Source organism: Neolamprologus multifasciatus, chromosome 11 (assembly GCF_963576455.1).
Source record: "Neolamprologus multifasciatus chromosome 11, fNeoMul1.2, whole genome shotgun sequence".
NCBI lineage: Eukaryota > Metazoa > Chordata > Actinopteri > Cichliformes > Cichlidae > Neolamprologus > Neolamprologus multifasciatus.
The window spans coordinates 24,676,276-24,696,205 of NC_140449.1; the positions used below are offsets into that span (position 1 = coordinate 24,676,276).

At 40.0% G+C, this 19,930-nt stretch overlaps 1 protein-coding gene across 1 annotated transcript in view; it reads right to left on the bottom strand.

The window, feature by feature from the left end:
* cadm4 (cell adhesion molecule 4) overlaps positions 1-19,930 on the bottom strand; it is a 159,106-nt gene that overhangs the window by 57,334 nt on the left and 81,842 nt on the right. The window lies entirely within an intron of this gene.

Consider the following 19,930-nt stretch of genomic DNA (forward strand, 5'->3'; position numbering starts at 1 on the left):
CCTCACACCGAGCGCATCTACTGCAGGTGTGGTGCCTGTTATCGGACCCAGAGTTAGCAACATCCCCCAAAAAGCTGAAGAGTAGAGTCCTGGCCCCTAGCCCTGCCAGTGTAGCAGAAATGATGAGGATGATGATGGCAGCAGCAGCCGTTCTTCTCTGCGTGAGTAGCTTAATGTTGTTCGTGTTTAATTTACGTTGAGTAGGCTAACCACGTTATTAAATTAATGCATGTAAGGTGAACTTGCAAACATCATCATAGCTACATTCGGCTGCCTTCTTGTTTGATGGCAGATACTCCCTTCACCCTGGCCAAAAAGGCTAAAATGACCAAAGAAAAAGTGGGAAACAGTTAAACATGAGGTTTTTGGACAAATTTGTGTTTTTTTCCATTGTTTAAGCACTGCTTCCAGCCAAGAGTGATACCATATATGCCCTATAGCTGCAGAAAAGGCTAACATTGTTATCTTTTTACAAAAAAACAGCTGAACATGAGAGGTTTTTGGACAAAGCTTGTGTTCTCCATTCTTTAAGCACCGGTTCGAGCACCGTTTAAGCACCGGCACCGTTTCAAAAGTACCGGTTTGGCACCGGTATCAGATAAAACCTAAACGATACCCATCCCTACTCACACACATACACCATTTAATTGATACATGTGCTGTTCAGTGCGAGTTATTTTGGAAAGACACCAACATAGTAAATGATGCAAATGCACAAAAACTGACACAACCCCCACAGAAACTCTGTCTCCCGTACACACACACACACACACACACACACACACACTGAGGCATAGTTACACACAATCATCCATTACAGCTGGTCTGTTCTCCATACCCAACATCCATTGCCTAGCAACCACCTATCAGGAAACAAGCTCACCTCCGGACCAGAGTAGCCTGCCCCTGAAAGGCAGCCAATCAGGTGAGTTGCTCCCCTGGGACAAACTAGTGTGATCAAGAAAAAAGGGCGGGGAGTTAGTCAATATGGTTTCAATGTCGCCTGCTGAAATCTCTTTTCCTTTTCCACTCTCAAGCTTTTCACTCTGTTTTAATGTTCCTTTGACACAATTATCAATGTCAAAGCACTCGAACCTCATTCTCATCAGCCCTGCTCTTCTCTCACCCGCTCACTGTGTGTAGGCGGCACTTTTTGACTTTAAAACTGACACCTATTTTGCAAATATACTGCCTCAGACAAAGTCATTCAAGACTCCAGTGCATTTATGTTTTTGTATCAGTATCCTGAAAGACAGATCAGGAATAGAGAAACATGGAGTACCACTCACTCATCCAAACAGTACAAATAATGGTTGGACGACATTTGTGCCTCATATCTATTTTGAAATCTACAACCATCCTGGCCAACAAAGATGCCTCAAATACAAAAATATTGCTGAGAGAATATTTAGACTGTGACAGTGTAATGCAACATGTTTGGAGATGGATGATGTCCAAGCAGAGCATTTTTTTTCTAGAAGCTGTGAGGTGACTGACAGTAAGCAGAGCACACTGTAGCACAGTGATATGAAAACACTCATCCTGGGGACTCTGGCACAATGAGATAATGATAAACTAGAACTCTAACAGGACCAAATCACAGTTTCAGGTTTTTTATTTTTTTGTTGTTGGATGGATTTTCTGTCTTAGGTAATTTTCCCAAGTGTGTGCTACTTGTTTTTCAAGTTGAATAAAAAAAACCCCAAAAACAACATAATATTGGCTTGTAGAGCTGGTGTGAAAATGAACAATTTTGTCTCCAACGCTGTTAAAACAACATTAGGAAAATAATGAAGACTATGAAGAAACATAATATTTGTTTAAGTTTAGGCAAACTTAACTAAACCACAATATTTTTTCGTTATTATAAAACCAAAACAATCCTACTTTTGCAGACTTACCCCTTACAAAATAATCACAATGAACACAACAATGGAGGCAAAAGATCAGCCTCAGTATGCTCTTCCTCACACCACGCTTTAATAAACTCCGCTTGCCTGACTGGTAATGCAGTCGTCCGATCAGCCATAACGATCTCTGTGCAGCAGAGGATTTTGCCAGGATCTTTGCAAATGTTCAGAGATAATTATTGGACATGTTTGACATTATTGGAGTAGTTCAAATCAATCTACAAGTTCACGGGGTTGCCTTAAATTAAATCTTAAAACCTCTCACTCTACCAGATAAATTTAGGTTGACCACTAGTCCTGATCAAGCCTTTGATCCAATTGTCCGTGTGGGCAAATCTGCAGCAAATCAGCCCGATAATCCTCGGGCATAATATCAGCCTCAGTCTTTCTCTGTCTGTGTCTTACACCTTTCTGACTCCCTCTCATTTCACGCTGGTCTCCTTTTTCTTTTATTCTTGCACAGTTTTTGGATCCAAAAGTCCTTTTTATTCTTTTAATATATGCAACCAACATGTTTAGCACTTTAAAAATTAGAGCATTACACTATGTAGGGAAAATCCATAAAATATAGCTATACCCACTTTTTAAATACTTTTTAAAAATTCTACAGTTACTTGTAATATATGCAGTGAATTTCAGTGAACTCTGTTCAGGAACATTACGGATGCCATTAAAGTATTAAGAGCTTGAATTACTTTAAGGGCTCCATTATCACTCTGGCCACCTCATACTAATAAAAATGTACATGCATAATTCTGGCTGCAACTCTGTCATACTGTTGGTAAAGTACTGTGCCATCATTTCAGGCAGCAGGAAACACTGAAAACCTCCTGTTTTTTGCCTCACTCCATCCCTCCCCGTGCCTTTCTCTGTCACTGTGTCTCTATCCGTCTGTCCCTGTGCCTCAGCTGCGATCCTTCCATCATTTCTATCTCTCCCTGGTGTGCTGTACTTTTTCGCCTCATCGCTTCACCAGCCCCCGTTTTCCTCTCGCCTTCTCTCCCTCTCCCCATGTTGTTGTTCTCTTGTACCTTACACCCCGTTCCTGCCCCACTACCTCCATCCTGCTACCTCTCCTTGACTCCATCCTTTTTCTTCCACTGCCACTCCCTCCATCACTCCGTCTGTCCTTCTTCCTGTCACCATGCATCATGCTGTTTCTTATCTACTTGTCACATTCTGTGTTTTGCTGGGTACTCAAAATTCGTTACTCTCCCTCTCTCTTTCTTTATGTCCTGTGTTTCATCTCTTCTACATGACGCCATTATCTAGCTTTCATCGCTGTCCCCGTCTTTCTCTCCATGTGCTGATGCTACAATGTGCATTCGCCTTCAAAGCAATTTCCACATTTAACACATTGGTGTGTCCTACTTGTTGACCCACTCGTTTCCATTTTTAATTTTTGAAGAAAATATTTTTTCCAAAAAATGCAAAATAGTATCTTACAAAAAATAAAACAAAAAAAGATTCTTATTGTGTTATTGTTAATTACTTCTAAGGCCTCTACGAGGAGTGATCTCGAGTATAATCAGCAGCATAATTTGCATCTCTGTTTCATTTTGTGTCCATCTATTAGCAGAGACATATTTAGCATTATCTTTGCGACAGAAGGAGCACGGTTTTCTCTAAACTGTGGCAAACTCAACAACTTTCTGGTGCACGTGAGCATGAAATTTAAGAGAAAACTGGCTTCTGTTGATGAACTATGAGTTTCTTTCTCTTTTTCTTGGTCCATTTTCTTTTTTTTAAAGTGAAAATTGTTAAGAAATGAAACGGATTAACCATATGTGTGTGTCCCTAGAATCTGATTGGAATGGTCTTTTTGTCCGGCAGTTATTGCGGTGAATGTTGGGGCAGAGTTCACAGAGAGGACGGGAGTGGGGTGGAGCTAGATGGGTTGCACACACATGCACACGCACACACAAGTTATGGCTCTCGCACAATACTGGAGAACAGGGGACACACATATTGCAGCCACACAGATCAAATGTGACGTATTGGGGAACATGTACGGTCACACACGCGCAGGAAACAGTGATATAAATGAAGAGTTATGGCACAGTCACACACATACCCAAGGGTACTGGATTCAGGAGAGCACTTTGATAATGTCACAGCCCTTAGGCCAAACTTGTCCCTTAAGCTTTAACCCCTAGTTGCTCCCAAGGCAGTATCTTGCAATTTGTGCGCATACATGTGAATATGTGTGTTTGTCTATGCGTGTGTGTGCTCCTTTTAGTTCGGTGGTGATAAAAGCTGCCTGCGGCGACAAGACAAGCCTCACCGTGACATCGAACACACCCTAGAGGACTCTAGACACCCTGCTAGGAATAGAGGGACAGATGCAGGGAAGAAGAAGAAAAACAAAAAGAGTAAGCTGAAGGGAGATGGCGACCAACGAGGGAGACATACAAATGGAGAGGATGCTGTGCTGAGAAGGAGAAACTGAGAGGAGAGGTAATTTGTGATGACAGAATGAGAAAGGGAAAACAAAGAGGTAGCAAAAGAGAGAGACAGAGAAGAAGGTAGCAACTGAGATACGCCCAGTGATAGATAGATAGATGGAAAACACAGAAACAAGAAAGCTCGAAAGACTTCAGAGAGAGAGATGGGGGGGGGGGGGGATCTTCATCAGAGAAGGGGAAGAGGTAAAAAGAGTATTTATCTAAGCCCTGAGGGGAGGAGGGGAGACAGAGTATACAAGAAAGCAAGCAAAAAGGAGAGCGAGGGATGAACATGAGCAATAGCAAAAGCTGAAAAGAAGCTGCCTTTTGAAAGCTATTTGGTCCTGAGCCCCCATTAATTCAGCCCGCATTTAGCTCTCTCTGTGAAGTGCTTTGGTAACAATGGATTCATCAAGCAGACTGCACAATTTGAATTTAACTCCAGGAAGGGAGATGGGGATGGAAAAGGGCTTGAGGGGGGTGGGGAGTATGAGAAGTGGCAAGGAAACAGTAAGGAGAAGCAGAGGTGGGACAGGCTGAGTGTGTGATGTTCCTTCACTGTGCTGAGAGCCATTCATTGTGAAGAGATGCTCATGGGAAGGGTGGAATGTCAACTTTTATTGTCACAAAGATGACTTATTGTTTATTCATCAGGGCAGACAAAGGGAGGCAGAGAGGATAGGGGTGGCTTTGTGTGTATGTGCGCACAAGTACATGAGTTTAGATGGTGAGCGTGCGCAAGTGTCAGCATCTATTCCTGAATGTATGCCTACGTGGGCTGAATGAAAGGAGATAAAGTCAAATTCGGTGTGATTACCAGACACGGAAAATCCGAATAATTGCCTGGAATTTGTTTGTGAAAGAATCATGTTTAAATGTCATCCCCTGACATATCTCTGTGTTCACATGGAGACCAGGCTACCATGGTGCATTTTCAGGAGGCCACACATTTCTGACTTTTCCTATTTCCCACATAATTATCTGTCCTCCACTCTTCTCCCCATGTCTTCCGTTATTCCTAACTCCCTTGCTTCACTTGTCTCCCTCTGCTGGGATTGTTTATCATTTACAGAAATCTCTGGCATCATCTGCCACTTCAGTCGCTAGCTCATCTCTCTCACCCTTCCTCCCATCTTGTCTGTCAAACACTGAGGTCATTGTGAGCCGTAAAAGCAAAGAAAGAAACTTTTCCTTCCTCTGTCGAATTTGTTTTTTCCAGATACCACATTGTATCCCCTAAAATTCAAAAATTGGTCCTTTGCAATGAAGAGCAAACACTATGGGCCGTATTGAGCCCCCAAAGGGTGAGAAAATAGCACTCAGCTAATATGGTGACCAGTAAACAATGAAGTAAACACTCTGCTGAGGAGTTTGTCTGTATTTACACAAAGCGTGTCTATAAACTCACACGGTTTATCCCCTCTGCATTCACACCAAGATGAGAAAGCTGACAAGTCTCATTTTCTTTCGCTTCTACCAGTTTCGCAAGATAAATTTCTACAATTTCTCAAAGAAACTGATACTTTTCCAGCTTACTTCACCTGTGTTTTTTATCCTCGCTCATTCAGAAGCATTTTTGTGATCAGTGCTGTTTACAGCCATTTAGACACGTTTGCAAAGAGAAAGCTCAGATAATGATTTAGAGACATAATGGCATGAGCTAAATGGGGACAAAATTCAAATGAGCTGCTAATTAAACCCCTTTAAGCTGTAGATGGATTTCGATGATCCCCTGTGTGTTTAAAGATGAAGCTGTCTCTTTCCTCTTTCTAACTCTGCTGGTCAAGCAGCCACACAGGTAGAAACTTTTTTTTCTTCTTCTTTCTGTAGCTCATGTTGTGAACCTGCAGAGCAAAAGACCTAACCATCCTACAGGAAACCCGAGGGGACAAATGCATACTAACCCTTTGAAGGTTTCACAATGGTTTCACTCTTTCTCAGACTTCAAAGAGAATATTTGGGGTACTTTTTTCACTTTGTCAAAAGTACTTTCTTGGCATTTCCTTTTGCAATTTAAAATCTTGATATCACTTCTCACAGAAGCTTATATGGTTCCCCTGCTCCAACAAGTCTAAAACCGGTCAGCCACAGTCACCCATGCTTCGTCTAAAAAACTTAAAAGAGCAGCTGAGAACAAGAGCAGCAGATTTTATTCTTTCATTTTGAATTTTTTTATTAGCAATTTTTTAATTAGTTTTCACTGTTTCTTAATCATCTAAATTGCAGACTCAAAGACACACTAATTCAGAGTCGGTTTTTAATGAACCGAGCAGTAGTGACACATAAAATAAAGGATTTGAAAGGAAAAGTAAGGCAGTGAAAATTACTTAAAATGAAACTGAGGTGGGTGCAGGAAATGACACAAAGCAAAACCAGGTGAGAACGCATGCATATGCAAAAGAATCAGTAGAACTTTTATGTATTAATTTTACAGTCAGGACACCCTACTGTTATTCCTTCTTATGTCAGGATGTCATCAGTCTTTGTTGACCCTTACAAACACCAGCAGTGCATGTCTCTGTGACAAACAGAATTCAGAAGACCCAAGAGACAGTGCATGAAAAGGCTCCTCTGCAAATGGCTCTTGTATTCAGTCCATTCCCCCAGTGGATCTGCCCTATATTGACAGAGCAGAATGGTGAAGGCCTTTGTAAAAGTATGAGACAGAACATTGTGACACAGTTCTCACACTACCTGAATGGCACACCAAATAACGCTACACCATAACCTCCTCTTTAAGGCACAATTTCACTCAGTGGTGGAAATGATCTCATTGCGTACGGGCACAATATGATGCTACATTTGAAACTCTCTGAAAGTGAATATATGGCAGGAAGGAAAGAAACGTGTAGAATATGGATGAATTTAAAAATAAAATCAATACAGATAACACGGCAAAGCAGAAGAAGCAGTGAGGTGTTATTGTGTGTGTGCATTCTTGTGTGTATTCTCAAATAAATAAAAGTTTGTTTTGTGTGCCTTAGCTATTGGTAAAACCATAATTCAGCAAAATATATTTCATAAAGATGTTTACATTTACTGTTCTAAGAACAACATAAGGTAAAATGTATTTGTGGAGACTTTTATATAGCTAGAGTCACAAAGTGCCTCAAACCACCTCTCGAGTCAATAAAGTGAAACAAATTACAGACACAGGCATTCTCATACAATAAAACACAGACATCAATATAGGGCTCTTTGTACAAGCAGGTACTCAGACATACTTTAAAACAGTATAACCCAACCTACAGGCAATATGACAGGTCTGAAACTCCAAATACAGCATAAGCAACGATTCACTCTCTCCTTGTTCTCCCTGTTCCAGACTAACAAAGAGCCAGAAAACAAACAAACAAACAAACAAAAAACTCTTTTCTTATATGCGACGAGGGCTAAAAAGTACCAAAATATATGCAGGTGTTCGATTGCAAAGAAACATACAGGTTTTCCAGAAAGAATATTGAAATTGCATTTTACTTGCACTTGGTGACACAAAATCAAAAAAACGAGGTGATACGCACCCTGTGGCTGATTCTTCACAAAAAAGCTTTGGCTCTGTGAACCAGCTCTAAATTCTCCGGCACTAACAGCCTGAAGCATATAGTTCTAGCAGTTATTTTGAAGCACAATAGGCAATCATTTGGAAATATTTCTAGGATAGAAAAAGCAAAAGCAGGATAAAAAAGGAAGTTAGGTTAACTTGTGTGTGTGTTTTTTGTCCCCAGAATCATTTCTTTATTATCAGCTACACTGTTCTCACTGAATATTATAAATAGTACAGCGTATAGTCTGATCTGAATATTATTTGCGTGAAAACATTAGCAGTTGGTGCCACTTACAAAAACAAAACAATAATAGAATTTTTAGGTGGCTGCGTGAACCATGAAGTTATTATAGTGCATACGACACATATCACTCAAAATAAAGAAACACATGCCGCTTTTCATTTATTAAGTATTTGTTAAGTGTCTTATTATTTCTGTAACACTAACTTAATCACACTGGGATCTATCTATAAACTCTATGAAGTGAAAATATGGGATTTGATTACAAGCACATATATTTAGCTACCATCAAAGGATCCATCCATCCATCCATCCATCCAATATATGCAGAGGACATCAGGAGAGAGGAAAAATAGTGAGTGGCCACAGCTCCGTTGTGGTTTGGGGGCTGGATTTCAGCCAGTGGTGTTGGAATTATGAGTGTAAAAAAGTACAGTCAGATTTTGGTCCACCTTGCTATATCATCTAGAAAGTGTCCGATTTGCAGTGGCTTCATTTGTCAGCTTGACAGTGATCCCAAACAAACTGCCAATGCAGTAAAAGCATACCCTGAGAGAAAAACATTTAAAAATGAACATTATCAGTCATGGATTGGCTTCCCCAAAGCTGGACCTCAACATTATTGAAGCAGTGAGGGATCTTTTTGACTGAGATTGAAACGAAAGGCAGCCAACAGCCAGAGAAGAGCTCTGAATGTCCTTCAAGAAGGCTGGAGAATGATTCCAGAAGACTACTTAAAGAAATTACAAGAAATCTTGCCCAAAACAATTCAAGTTTCATTGAAGTAAATGTGCTCATACCAATTAGAGTTGCACAAACTCTGTTTTTGCCTCATATACTGCATTTGCATACAGTATATGAGGCAATGCATGTTTGCAGTGACTGAGTTTAATAAATCACTGCATCTACTTCCCATTTTCCTGTATCAAAATTATAACGAAGACCTTTTTTTTCTTCTTTTGGGTGTTTACAGACCACTGTGTCTACACTGTTTATGTCAATAAACACATCCCAGTTTTCAGTTCTGAGTGTTTATTTCTGTGATTTCTCTCTTCGCTATGCCTCCTCGTGTCTTAGAACCTCCTACATGGGAGGTAGGCAGGGAAGACAAGGAAGTAAAATGCGAAGAGAGGAGTCGAGGCAACATGCATGTAACAAAACGAGACAGCCTTGCTTCACAGTGGTCACTTTAAATAGATTAATTAAATCGGACGCATGGCACAGCTGCATCATCTCCCCACTGTTTTGTTATAGATTTTGTGATCTCTGTCAGATGAGCCTAACAGTGTTCATGACAATTGTTAGATTTATATATTTAAATAGCGTGGCTATATTTCATACTGTGGCATAATGTGACAACCATGATGTGGCAGTGTTTGATGAACTTTAATAAAGTATACAAACTTATTTTCGTGACTATTTGTTGTTTTTATAGTCCATCTTTATGTCATTCATATATAATATTAAGCAAGTGCTGAAAAGACTCCTCCTATCCACTCGCATGCATTCTTTCTCATAGCTTCTACAAATATCCTCCTTTTTTCTCGCTCCTCTATCCATGCAATGTGTTTTAGGAATTGAGACATCCTTCAAGATGCCACACAGATATTGACCTTTGGATCACAAACAGGAGAAAGGAGGACAGAGTAGGTGGCACAAAACTGAGAAGGGAGACAATCAGTTGCCAACCAAACAGTTGCCTAAAATGATCGGCTCTGGTAATATATTACATAAGGAGGCAAATGTCAATGTAGAGATGTATGAGTGAATATAAAGAGGGAGGCCAAAAAATGTTAAAAAATACCAATAAAAGCTACCTAGGAGGGGGACATTTCTCTCATTTTCGGTCTCCTTCCTCGTTTGCTGTTGATGGTCAGAGTGCACAAGAGAAGGGCAGTCAGTCTGCGATATGGGAGGCTGGAAGGACAGTTGTTGGGTATGAAAGGTGGTGCTGTGCTGATGGGACTTTTATGACATCCTGTGTCATTGGAGCGTAGAGTTGGAGGAGACGGGATAACGGCCAATAGAGAAGAATGTCAGCAGGGCCTCTGGAAAGACATGCTCCAGAGAGAGCGCCTGATGGTTATGGAGGGCTTAGAGTGGGGAAGAGACAGAGGCTCTGCCACTTTGTGTGTCTGTTGCTTTTCTCCACTCTGCTGTTATTTCCACATAAAGACGTACAGAGTGAAAAACTCTGAATTATTTCATTAAAAGTTTCACTAGTGTTTTGTTTTTGGGTTAAAGTCAAACAAGAACACATAAAGAATTCAGTAAAATTCTACCTTGAATAGAGGCTGAATATAAGGCAGAATTTTCTTTTTGATTGTTATGTATATTTCTCCTTTAAGAGTCTGGAGATTGGATTTTTTTCAGTAAAACTGTTTACAGACAGAAAACCCTTTTTTATGTAAAGGACTCACTTAAGTAATGACAGTTTTTCATGTCTTTCTCCTTTAAGGAAACGGCCATTATTACAATGGTGATAAATTATCTAATCGCACCGTGCAGCAGTCCCTGACACTGCAGCACATTATAAAATTCTGCCAAAGAAGCGCCATCACATATTGGCAACACATTTCTAGAAAGCGAGATCATATTGTTACTATATTTCTTCTCTTGTCTGGTTTAAAAATGATGATGTTTCACTTCAAATGATGTAGTAGACAGTTTAAAAAAAGGTAAGGCATATATCTGATTTACTACAGTACAGTTTCTGGGGATTGGTTTAGATATAATTTGATTTTGAAGTTATGTTTTGGCTAAAATAAGGAGAAAAAATATTTCCATGTGACTTAAAACTAGGCTTACGGTTAAAGGTGCGCTAAGAATTGGAGCTACAAAAGAAATGTCTCTCAGTCACAGCAGTCTGGTGTACGAGAGCTGTGATAGTATGTTTAAGGGGTCACTGAATAAGGGTAATAAATGAGAAGTGCGGATGAGTTCACAGCTACAAAGACGAGCATCTTCTCCAATTTTCCATCAAATCATGTAATCATGTATCTGCGATTTCTGTCTACCTGTATCTGAATCATTGTGTTTGAGTGTGTGTTTGTGTGTGCGTGTGTGTTCATCTGTGCATGCATGATGAAGTGTTTGGAGGTGCCTGAGTACATCTCTCGCTGTGTGCAATCTGCAGCCGCTCTACAGTTGTTGTATCCCCCCCTCCGCTGGCTCATCTCAAATGGCAATTTGTTAAACATGGCCCTCCGTTAGCCCTCTTCCTCTCCTCAAAGCCATTCCCTGCACGACTGCTCCCCTCCTTCATCTGTCCATCCGCTCTCCCCTTCGCATCACTCGTTTTACTTCCTTTCCTCCCTTTCCCTTCTTTCTCCCTCTCTCTTCTCTCGTTTCCATCATTTTCATACCTCCTGTGCACCCTGCATCTTTTGCTATCTCCACCTCTCTGCCTGTTTATTTCTCCCTCCCTTTCCTCCCCCTCTCTGTTTTTCTCTCATTTAGCCTCACTAGTCCACATCAGATTTCTTCTTCATTATCTCTTTTTTTTCCTTCTGTCCTTCGTTACTCTTGCTCCGTCATTACCTCCGCCATCTCACCATCCTGTACTTAATTTAGGATTTTTTTTATTTTTTGAGGGGATCTCAATCAGTGTCCTACACATACAGTAATGAAGAGTTTGTTTCACTGCATATATCACGTATCACATTGATTTACACATAAAGATACAGTCACTCTTGAAACCCAATTTTAAACGGCATACTTTATGTACTGCTGCTCACTCTGGCTTCATTCCTAAGAGCAAGTGCCTGAGAATGATAAAAGTTTTTGCTGTTACTCGGAGTTAGAACAACAACCTGCAGACTGGCTGGTTGACTTATTGTGGTTATAATAGCTTGTCCTCATTTAAAGAGAACACTCAAAGGAAAAATGCTGCTTGTAGGACAGCCGTAAAAGTAACCTGGGAGCAAAAAATATCTATGATCTGAGCTGAAAATGAACATCAGCAGGCAGGCGTGTGCTTTACTTAATAGTTACATTAAACAACTGCTATCAAAGAGAATAAGCCTTGAAAATTCAGAGGAAAGGTTGATGGGTAACTATGAAAGAAAAAAGATGTAGTATAATGACTGATGCATAAATTTAAAAGAGGAGAAAGAGAAGAAGGAAGTGATGAATAGACGACACAGACAGGCTTTCTTATCTCTGCCTTCCCTCCTCTCTTGCCTTGTTCCATTTACCACCAATAACATCAGTTGTTTACCTTAGCCTATTATTTACTTCACCTCTATTAAGTTTGTTCTTGGATTCTCCAGTATTTTGCATTAATGGCCAGATCCAGTTTACTGTCCTCTTTGCCAAACTCTCCCCTTTTTAGCTCTGAGGTAAACAGCCTCTCTTTCATCTTCATTACCCGTCAGCCTCCTCCTCTTTTATATCCACCTCTCATCCTTCGATCAATCCATCTATCCAGCCACGTTCCAGCATACAAACACACGCACACACACGTGCTCTTGTGCGTTTGTTTGTGCATGTGTGTCAGTGTGCATTTCCATGGAAACATCAACATGAAAACTACCCCTCCTCCAGAGGTTCCGCTCATTTACATTTCATTTGTATGTTTCCTCAGAGACCCACGGCATTTGACTTTGACAATGGCGAGGAAACTGGCATGACCCTGTCCGTTTCTCTCTCTCGCTCTTTCTCTCTTTTAGCATGTATGCTTCTCTCGTGTTTTTACCCTCTCGCCCAGTGTTTCATCAACTCAACTACTGCTCAACCCTCCTTTTCCCTTTCCTCCATCCCTCCATTCCCATATTAGTCACTTAGAATGGCATTGCCCCTGTTTTCTGTCCTGCTTATTTAGCGGCTGTTTTGGAAACAGATCACTTTCATTCTGCCATAATGTGCTTCTTACCTCCTCCTTTTTGTTTCTCTCATTTGTAAACACTTTTCTTCTATCGTTTTCCATCCGTCTCTATTCCTAACAGCCATTTGAAAGAAGCTGCAACTGTAAGTCTTTCACTCCTTCTCTGAATAAGAGTCACACATTACAGCCTATTTGTAATTGGACAAAGAGCTTTCCACCCATTTCCTTTGCAGACAAACACAGCTGCTGGTAAACACGTGTGCACACACACGCGTTGCTGCTGCGTTACACAACACACGCATACACTTTTATTGACAATCTATAACAAGAAACATACTGTACTAGCCCAAGTGGGGATAAACAGAAACATACATGGACGCACACCCAATAACAATCCACATACAAACACAGACATATACTGTGCATCGGGCGCTGTAAACAGACAAAGAAAAACAGTGAAACACACAACTTGTTCTGTTTGCACTTTTGCACAAACACACACACAAATTCAGAAACACGTTCCCAAGTAGCTGTGAAATTAAACTTTTTTATATCTGACTTGTTGAAAAATCTTTCAAATGGTTAACCAGACACAAAAGCACATGTTTTTTTTCTCCTCCTTTTCTTTTCTTTCCCCCATCATGAGGATTTCCAATTAAACAAATTCTCTTTTACTGAGATTATCATCATCAATTTGTTTTTCACACTCCACAACATACTACTTGCCAGCATATGACAGAGTCACGTCCTATTCCCTATGCTCCGTTGGAGAAATGGTAAAGTTATAATGATGTGAGAGTGTGACAGAACATGGCAGTTGCACGACACCGTTCACATCCTTCACAGTAGAGGATTTAAAAGCCTTGCTCGGGATGCCTGCTGTAATTGGCTGTACCGCTGAAGAGTAGAACTCTTCACAGGCTTCATTACTGGCAAGCCTACATGTGGCAGGGTAAAATTAGACAGAACCAGCAGACACTACACCGTGTATATATATGTATATATTGTTTGAGTGTGTTGTTCGGTTTTTGTGAGAGCCAAATGTGTGCATGTGCGCACAAAAAAAGACAGTGCTACCTATTAGTGTGAGTCACCAAATGTATGTGTGCGGAGGATGTGACAAAGTGCATGCACGTAACTGTGTGTGTCTGTATGCGGAGAAGTGGAGGAAGCATTCATTAATGTTTGAGTGTGGGTGTGTGTCATTACTTGCTTGCATTTGTGTGTTTGTGAAAGACACTGTGTATGTCAAAGGGAAAAAAAAACCCACTGCTCTTTGGCTCTCATCTGACATTTTAAAAGCCGGCAAGCCGAGGACAGAGAAAGTTTTATGAAAACAGACTAAATGTCCAACGGGGATGACAGACAGAGAGACAGCTAGAGAAAGAGTGACAGGGAGATGAAGAAGAAAGTACTGAAAGAGTGAAAGCGAGAGGGAGAAGACACAGCAGGAAGGAAAAGTATTCAGAGGACGGGAGAGAACAGTATTCATCGAGCCAGGGGGAGAGGAAGGGCCTGTGCAGTTTCATTGATTTGAAGCTGTAGGAGGGGACAAAACGGGTAAAGAGGGGAGGCAAGGAGACAGAGTGGCTACTGTAAGAAAATGGTTTTATAATACAGTTAAAAAGCTGCACAGAAGACAGTTGGACAGAAAGGGGGGTAAAAGAGGAAAGCATGGAAGACACAGTGTAGAAGAAACAGGCTAAACAGATGGAGAACTTTTTTTTTAACTTGTACAAATACTGAACTTGCACTTGCAACTGTAGTTTTTTCATCATACTTTACACCTCCCACTCACAACATATATTTAATGTTGTGATTTTCAAGAGCATAATTATTTTATATGCTTGGAATAATCAATAAATCCTCACCTCACTGAAGCTCGGTGAACTTAGCTACAAAATTGGGTAAACATATGAAAATAATACAGCTCTATAAATACATTTTTTTAGATGTGTGTATAAATATTCATATATTTAATATAAAATGCACTGATATTGTTTTTGTACTTTGGCAGTGTGTAGATGATATATCACACCAATGAAGGTCTTAAATTGCTTTGAAACAAGGTGTGATGCATAGGACAGAGTAACAAGAGAAAAATGAGATAAGAGAATGTTTTTATAGAGATAAACAAAGTGTTGATTATTTACAGTAATTACTTTCTGCACAAGGAACAGAGGTAGTGAAGGTAGATGTTTACAATGCCTGGGGTCAGCCATCCAAAGCAATGGACAGTGTTCAAGAAGAGCGTGCAGGCAGGGTGGAGCGGGTGGAGATGGAGAGTGTCAGGGGTGATTTGTAACAGAAGGAAACCAGCAAGAGCAAAAGACAAGGTTTACAAGGTGGCAGTAAGACCAGCTATGATAAATAGTTTGGAGACGCCGACACTAATGAAAAGACAGGAGGCCAAGCTAGAGGTTGAAGAGTTGCAGATGTTAAGATTTTCATTGCGAGCGACCAGTAATGGACAAAATCAGAAATAGGTATATCAGAGGGACAGCTTGAGCGGTTTGGAGACAAAGTCAGAGAGGTAAGGTTGAAATGGTTTGAACATGTGCAGAGGAGGGATTGTGTATATACTGAACAAATAATATTGAAAATGGAGCTGTCGGGCAGGAGGAAAAGAGGAAGACCTCAGAAGAGGTTAATCGATGTAGTGAAAGACTCGCAGGAGGTTTGTATTACAGGGGACGATGCTAAGGACATGGTGACATGAAAGAAGAAGACATTCACTTAACTACAACGAAAAGCACACCAATAGTTATTTCATTCCACTTATTCTTACTCCCTAAGGCAAATAATGCTTTCTCCTGTGTTGCCTATTTTGAACCAAAACTACATATTCTGCTACAGGAATAATCAGTAAGATTCCTTTCTTAATTTTTTAATCCCTTACTGTCCACTGTAAACCATGTGCCTAACCTCAGTAATTACTTTTCATCCCCATCAGTGGCTCCACCTTTAACTCAAGAATATGGAACAAATTAGATGGAAGATTTGAAATATAACTTTAAAACTAAGAAGCATAAACACACATTTGGATTACAAAATGAAGTGACCTTAACTTTCAGTGTATAACATAGGAATGCAAGTACTGGCCATTGGAATGACATGCGGTAAAGATACTGTCTATGACCTAATGCTTTTGTTTCCAATGAAAGAAAGTGTTTCCCCTCATGCTCCTTTATGGGTTAAAAATGTTCATACTCATACTCTCAAAATTACTTTTGTTAGGTGGAAAAACTAAATTAAACTACTCAAGAGTAACATATTTAAAATATGAGCTAATTGGAAAAATGAACAAATTAACTTTTTTTTTTAAATTAGAGCTTCTTTATTTTTAAAGTGAAGGACTTAAAGTACAGTGTAAGACTTTTACTGGTATAAGAATATTTGAATGGTGTTGTCACTTTTAATTATGTAAAGGATCAGAATATATCTAGCAGCACTGAATGAAGTAATACAGTCAGAGTGCACAGCTGTTTAAGTTTTCCAAAAAAGAAACAATACATGTCCAAGATATTTATACTCAGTAGTAAAGTGGTATAGTAACTATGTGGGAGTGCAAATGAGTGTTCTTTGGAAATGTTTAATCACTGATTAGTTTAATCTAAACTGAGATGCACTTTTCATCTCATTTCCATTTGCATTTTGCTACAGAGTAAAATGTCATCATGCCAATTAATCAGGTGATTGATAAACATTTTGCTGATTGCCTTACTTTGTTGATTTACATGATTTGTATGTACATATTCATCCATGGATGGATGGATAGATGGATTGATATGTAGAGTGTAGAAGAAGGTCATCACACATCCAAATAGAAAGACAGAGCTATAAAGGAAGGAGACAGAAAAGTGGAGGGAGAAACAGAAAGACAGACAGAAAGATGAACAGATGAGCCCAGAGAACCAAGGCGTAAACAAGCCCAAGCTGCACTCTGTCATGACCTATGGACCTTGTGACAATGTGACTAATGGCCTTGAAACATACAAGGACCAGAAGAGCAACCACTGATGGAAACAAACCTTTAGAAAAAAATGTCACACCGTACGTAAGACTGGTGCAATTTGAAAAGAAAACCGAGACAGCCATGGAAGAAGTCGGGGAGAGATGGGGCAGACAGAAGCACTGCAGTGCTAGAAGTTAGATCTACTGCTGAAATCCTGCAGAAGACAAATGACCAGAAACCTGCCTTTTAATCCATGTTTAGTGTAGTTACATTTACAACAGACACAAATAACAGGAAAATTAATAGAAAGAAAATACGGTAAATCGTTAAGCTTTATATGTATCACATGACTCACATGTCTAATACAATAGTATGATTCACTAATGTGAGTGTTCTCTGCAGAAAATGAGAAAGAGGCAACTTTCATGAGTAAATTACAGAATGAGGCATACATTAAGTCCGAGTCCTCTTCTACAGGAGTCTTCCATCACCTTAAATCAGTTATGCTCAGAGCCATCAGCCATGATTTTGAAAATCTGCTGCATTTAAGAACATTAGAGAGAACGTGCTTTACAGCACAAAGAGGTATCTGTTGATCCTGAGCAAACTGAGATAAAGCTTTCTGTATTTTTTTTATTGTGGCAGGTGGCAGATCACGGTGGTGTACTGAAGAACATAATCCACTTGTATTTTGTTAAATCATATCTAAACATGACAGGTACACCGTATACTTTTGTTGTCATTACAAGATATTGTGTAGGAGAGAAGTGGGAGGACGAGAGAGCACGACAACATCTGCAGTCCAAGATTGAACAGAATACAATCAAATACAATAGAACCATTTTTGACCAGCTGCCTTTACCTTTTGCTGTCACTGTAACTTCTTCTGAGTTTTTTTTTTCAAGTAAAGTGAAGTATGCTAAGCTACAAACTAAGTAAACTACTAGTCTACTATTAAGTAAACTGAACTGACAGCTACACTGATCAGTTATTTAGTCTTTTCATCCTGAAATAATTGAGAAATCTGTCAGGGAGGTATTCATTTATGGTTTAAGATCCCGTGGTAGCTTCTGCATGCTAAAAGAGGCAGAATAAGCATTCCTGCAACTTCAAAGCTGTCTTGTTACCTGTACCTGTTTAATCATAGTATGTTTGCCATGAGGACTTGACTTCTAAAGTGTAATGTGGAGTTGCAGGGGCAGGACTAGCTGTCGGTAGATGCCACCAACCTTGTATCCACACTCATATATATATTGCGTTTGTTAGCAGAGATAATCAGGGGATAATGTGTATCAATCTTTTTAGCTAAATTTTACAACATTATGCAAACTCAGATGACTAAGAAAAATCAACTTTAATAACTTTGCAGTTCTGTAGTGAGCAGCTAAGAAATCTCTCTAGCCCTTTGAGCACTTTGAGATCAGGGTAGGTTATGCTCCATTTACAGGGTTGGCAATTTGATCCCTCACTTGATTTGTGATGTGGAAATTTGTCCTTGACCAAGACAAGACATGTAGTTAACCAGATGCACTTATACATCAACTATGGTATTACCCTGCAGTAAAAAAAAAAAAAAAAAACAATAGCTGGGGCTTAGTGAATATGCCTTTTCTAGTAATTTGTATTCTATAAATATCCCATTATGCCCTATGTGTCTTTTGGGCTTCAAGGCAGACTGAATCACATCACGGTAAAGAGCACCGTACTCACTCAGTGGAATCTAAGAAAACAGAACTCTTTCGACATGGAGAGCTGCCTGTAATGGGGTTGATATCAAAGGCACAAACAACAACAGCTGGAGTGCAGTAGCAGTTTTACAGACACTTGGTTTCATTTTTGTGGCTGATCTTTGTTTCCACTTGTTTTTGTCTATTTGCTTTTTGTTTGTTTTGTTTACTTATCTGCAGAACGGTATGAAGTTGATATCTTGGATGCATTACATCAAAATAATGTGTCTTGTTGATTTGCCGGCTGTTGCGTTCTTATAAATAAGTAATTATCCTATTATGTTGTTGTTAAGGTCAAGCCAATGTATTCTTCCAATAACACGCTATTATGTTTTTTAAAACAGTGCGGGAACTAGGAGAGACATCAAACAAAAATGTTGTGTGTTGGGGAGCAGAAGGCAGTGAGTCAAGATTAAATTCATAGAAAGTTGGGTTAAGGTCTGAGATTAACAGAATGACTGATTGCTTTGGCTCAAAGGGGGAAAATCCCTCTGAAAATCCCTCTTTTCATCATTTTTATTTTTCTCTTGCAATAAATTTCAGGCCTTGTTCTGCTAACCTATATTTCAATCCCTCCATCATTTTGCCACTGGGTCTTCTCGTGTCTTTCTTTGTTTTCTAACTTTGTCACTGCGTCTTTCTGCCTCTCTTCCTGTCTTACTGTAAATCCCTCTTAGTCTTTAAACAGCTTTTCCTCTCTGCACCTCTCTTGGCATCTCTGCCTCTGCCTGTCTTTGTCACGTTGCTCACTCTCTTTGTCACTCAAATTATACAGTATTGCCACTGTCAGTTAGGGATGTTGTGCTTACCGCCCACGCTTGCAAACACACCATTAGCGGATGCAAACCTGTGCGTGCACACACACGCACAAAGGTGATGTCGCGGAGAAGACACTGTGTCAATCACCATCAATACTGATCCGTCACGCTGTCTTGATACACTCTCAAAGACACCTGCATATGCAGAGGGGCACACTGCAAAATAGTCATGTCAAAACATGCCTTTTGAACATGCTCAAGCTGCCAGTAATGCTCCACCCAGTCCACAACTTTTTCCTCTCTGTTTTTCTCACACTTCTCTTTCTTTCCCTCCTCCCCCTTTCCCTTTGTCATCCACCTTTACTCCTGGGAGGCAATTAATGTTTTCCCCTGGACTCAAACTAATTAGCTTAAAAACTCCCACAAATAAATAAAGCATTTGGGGTGTGTGTGTTTGTTTGTTTGTGTGTGTGTGTGTGTGTGTGTGTGTGTGCAGACTGTGCACCTATGTGCTTGCACTTGCGTG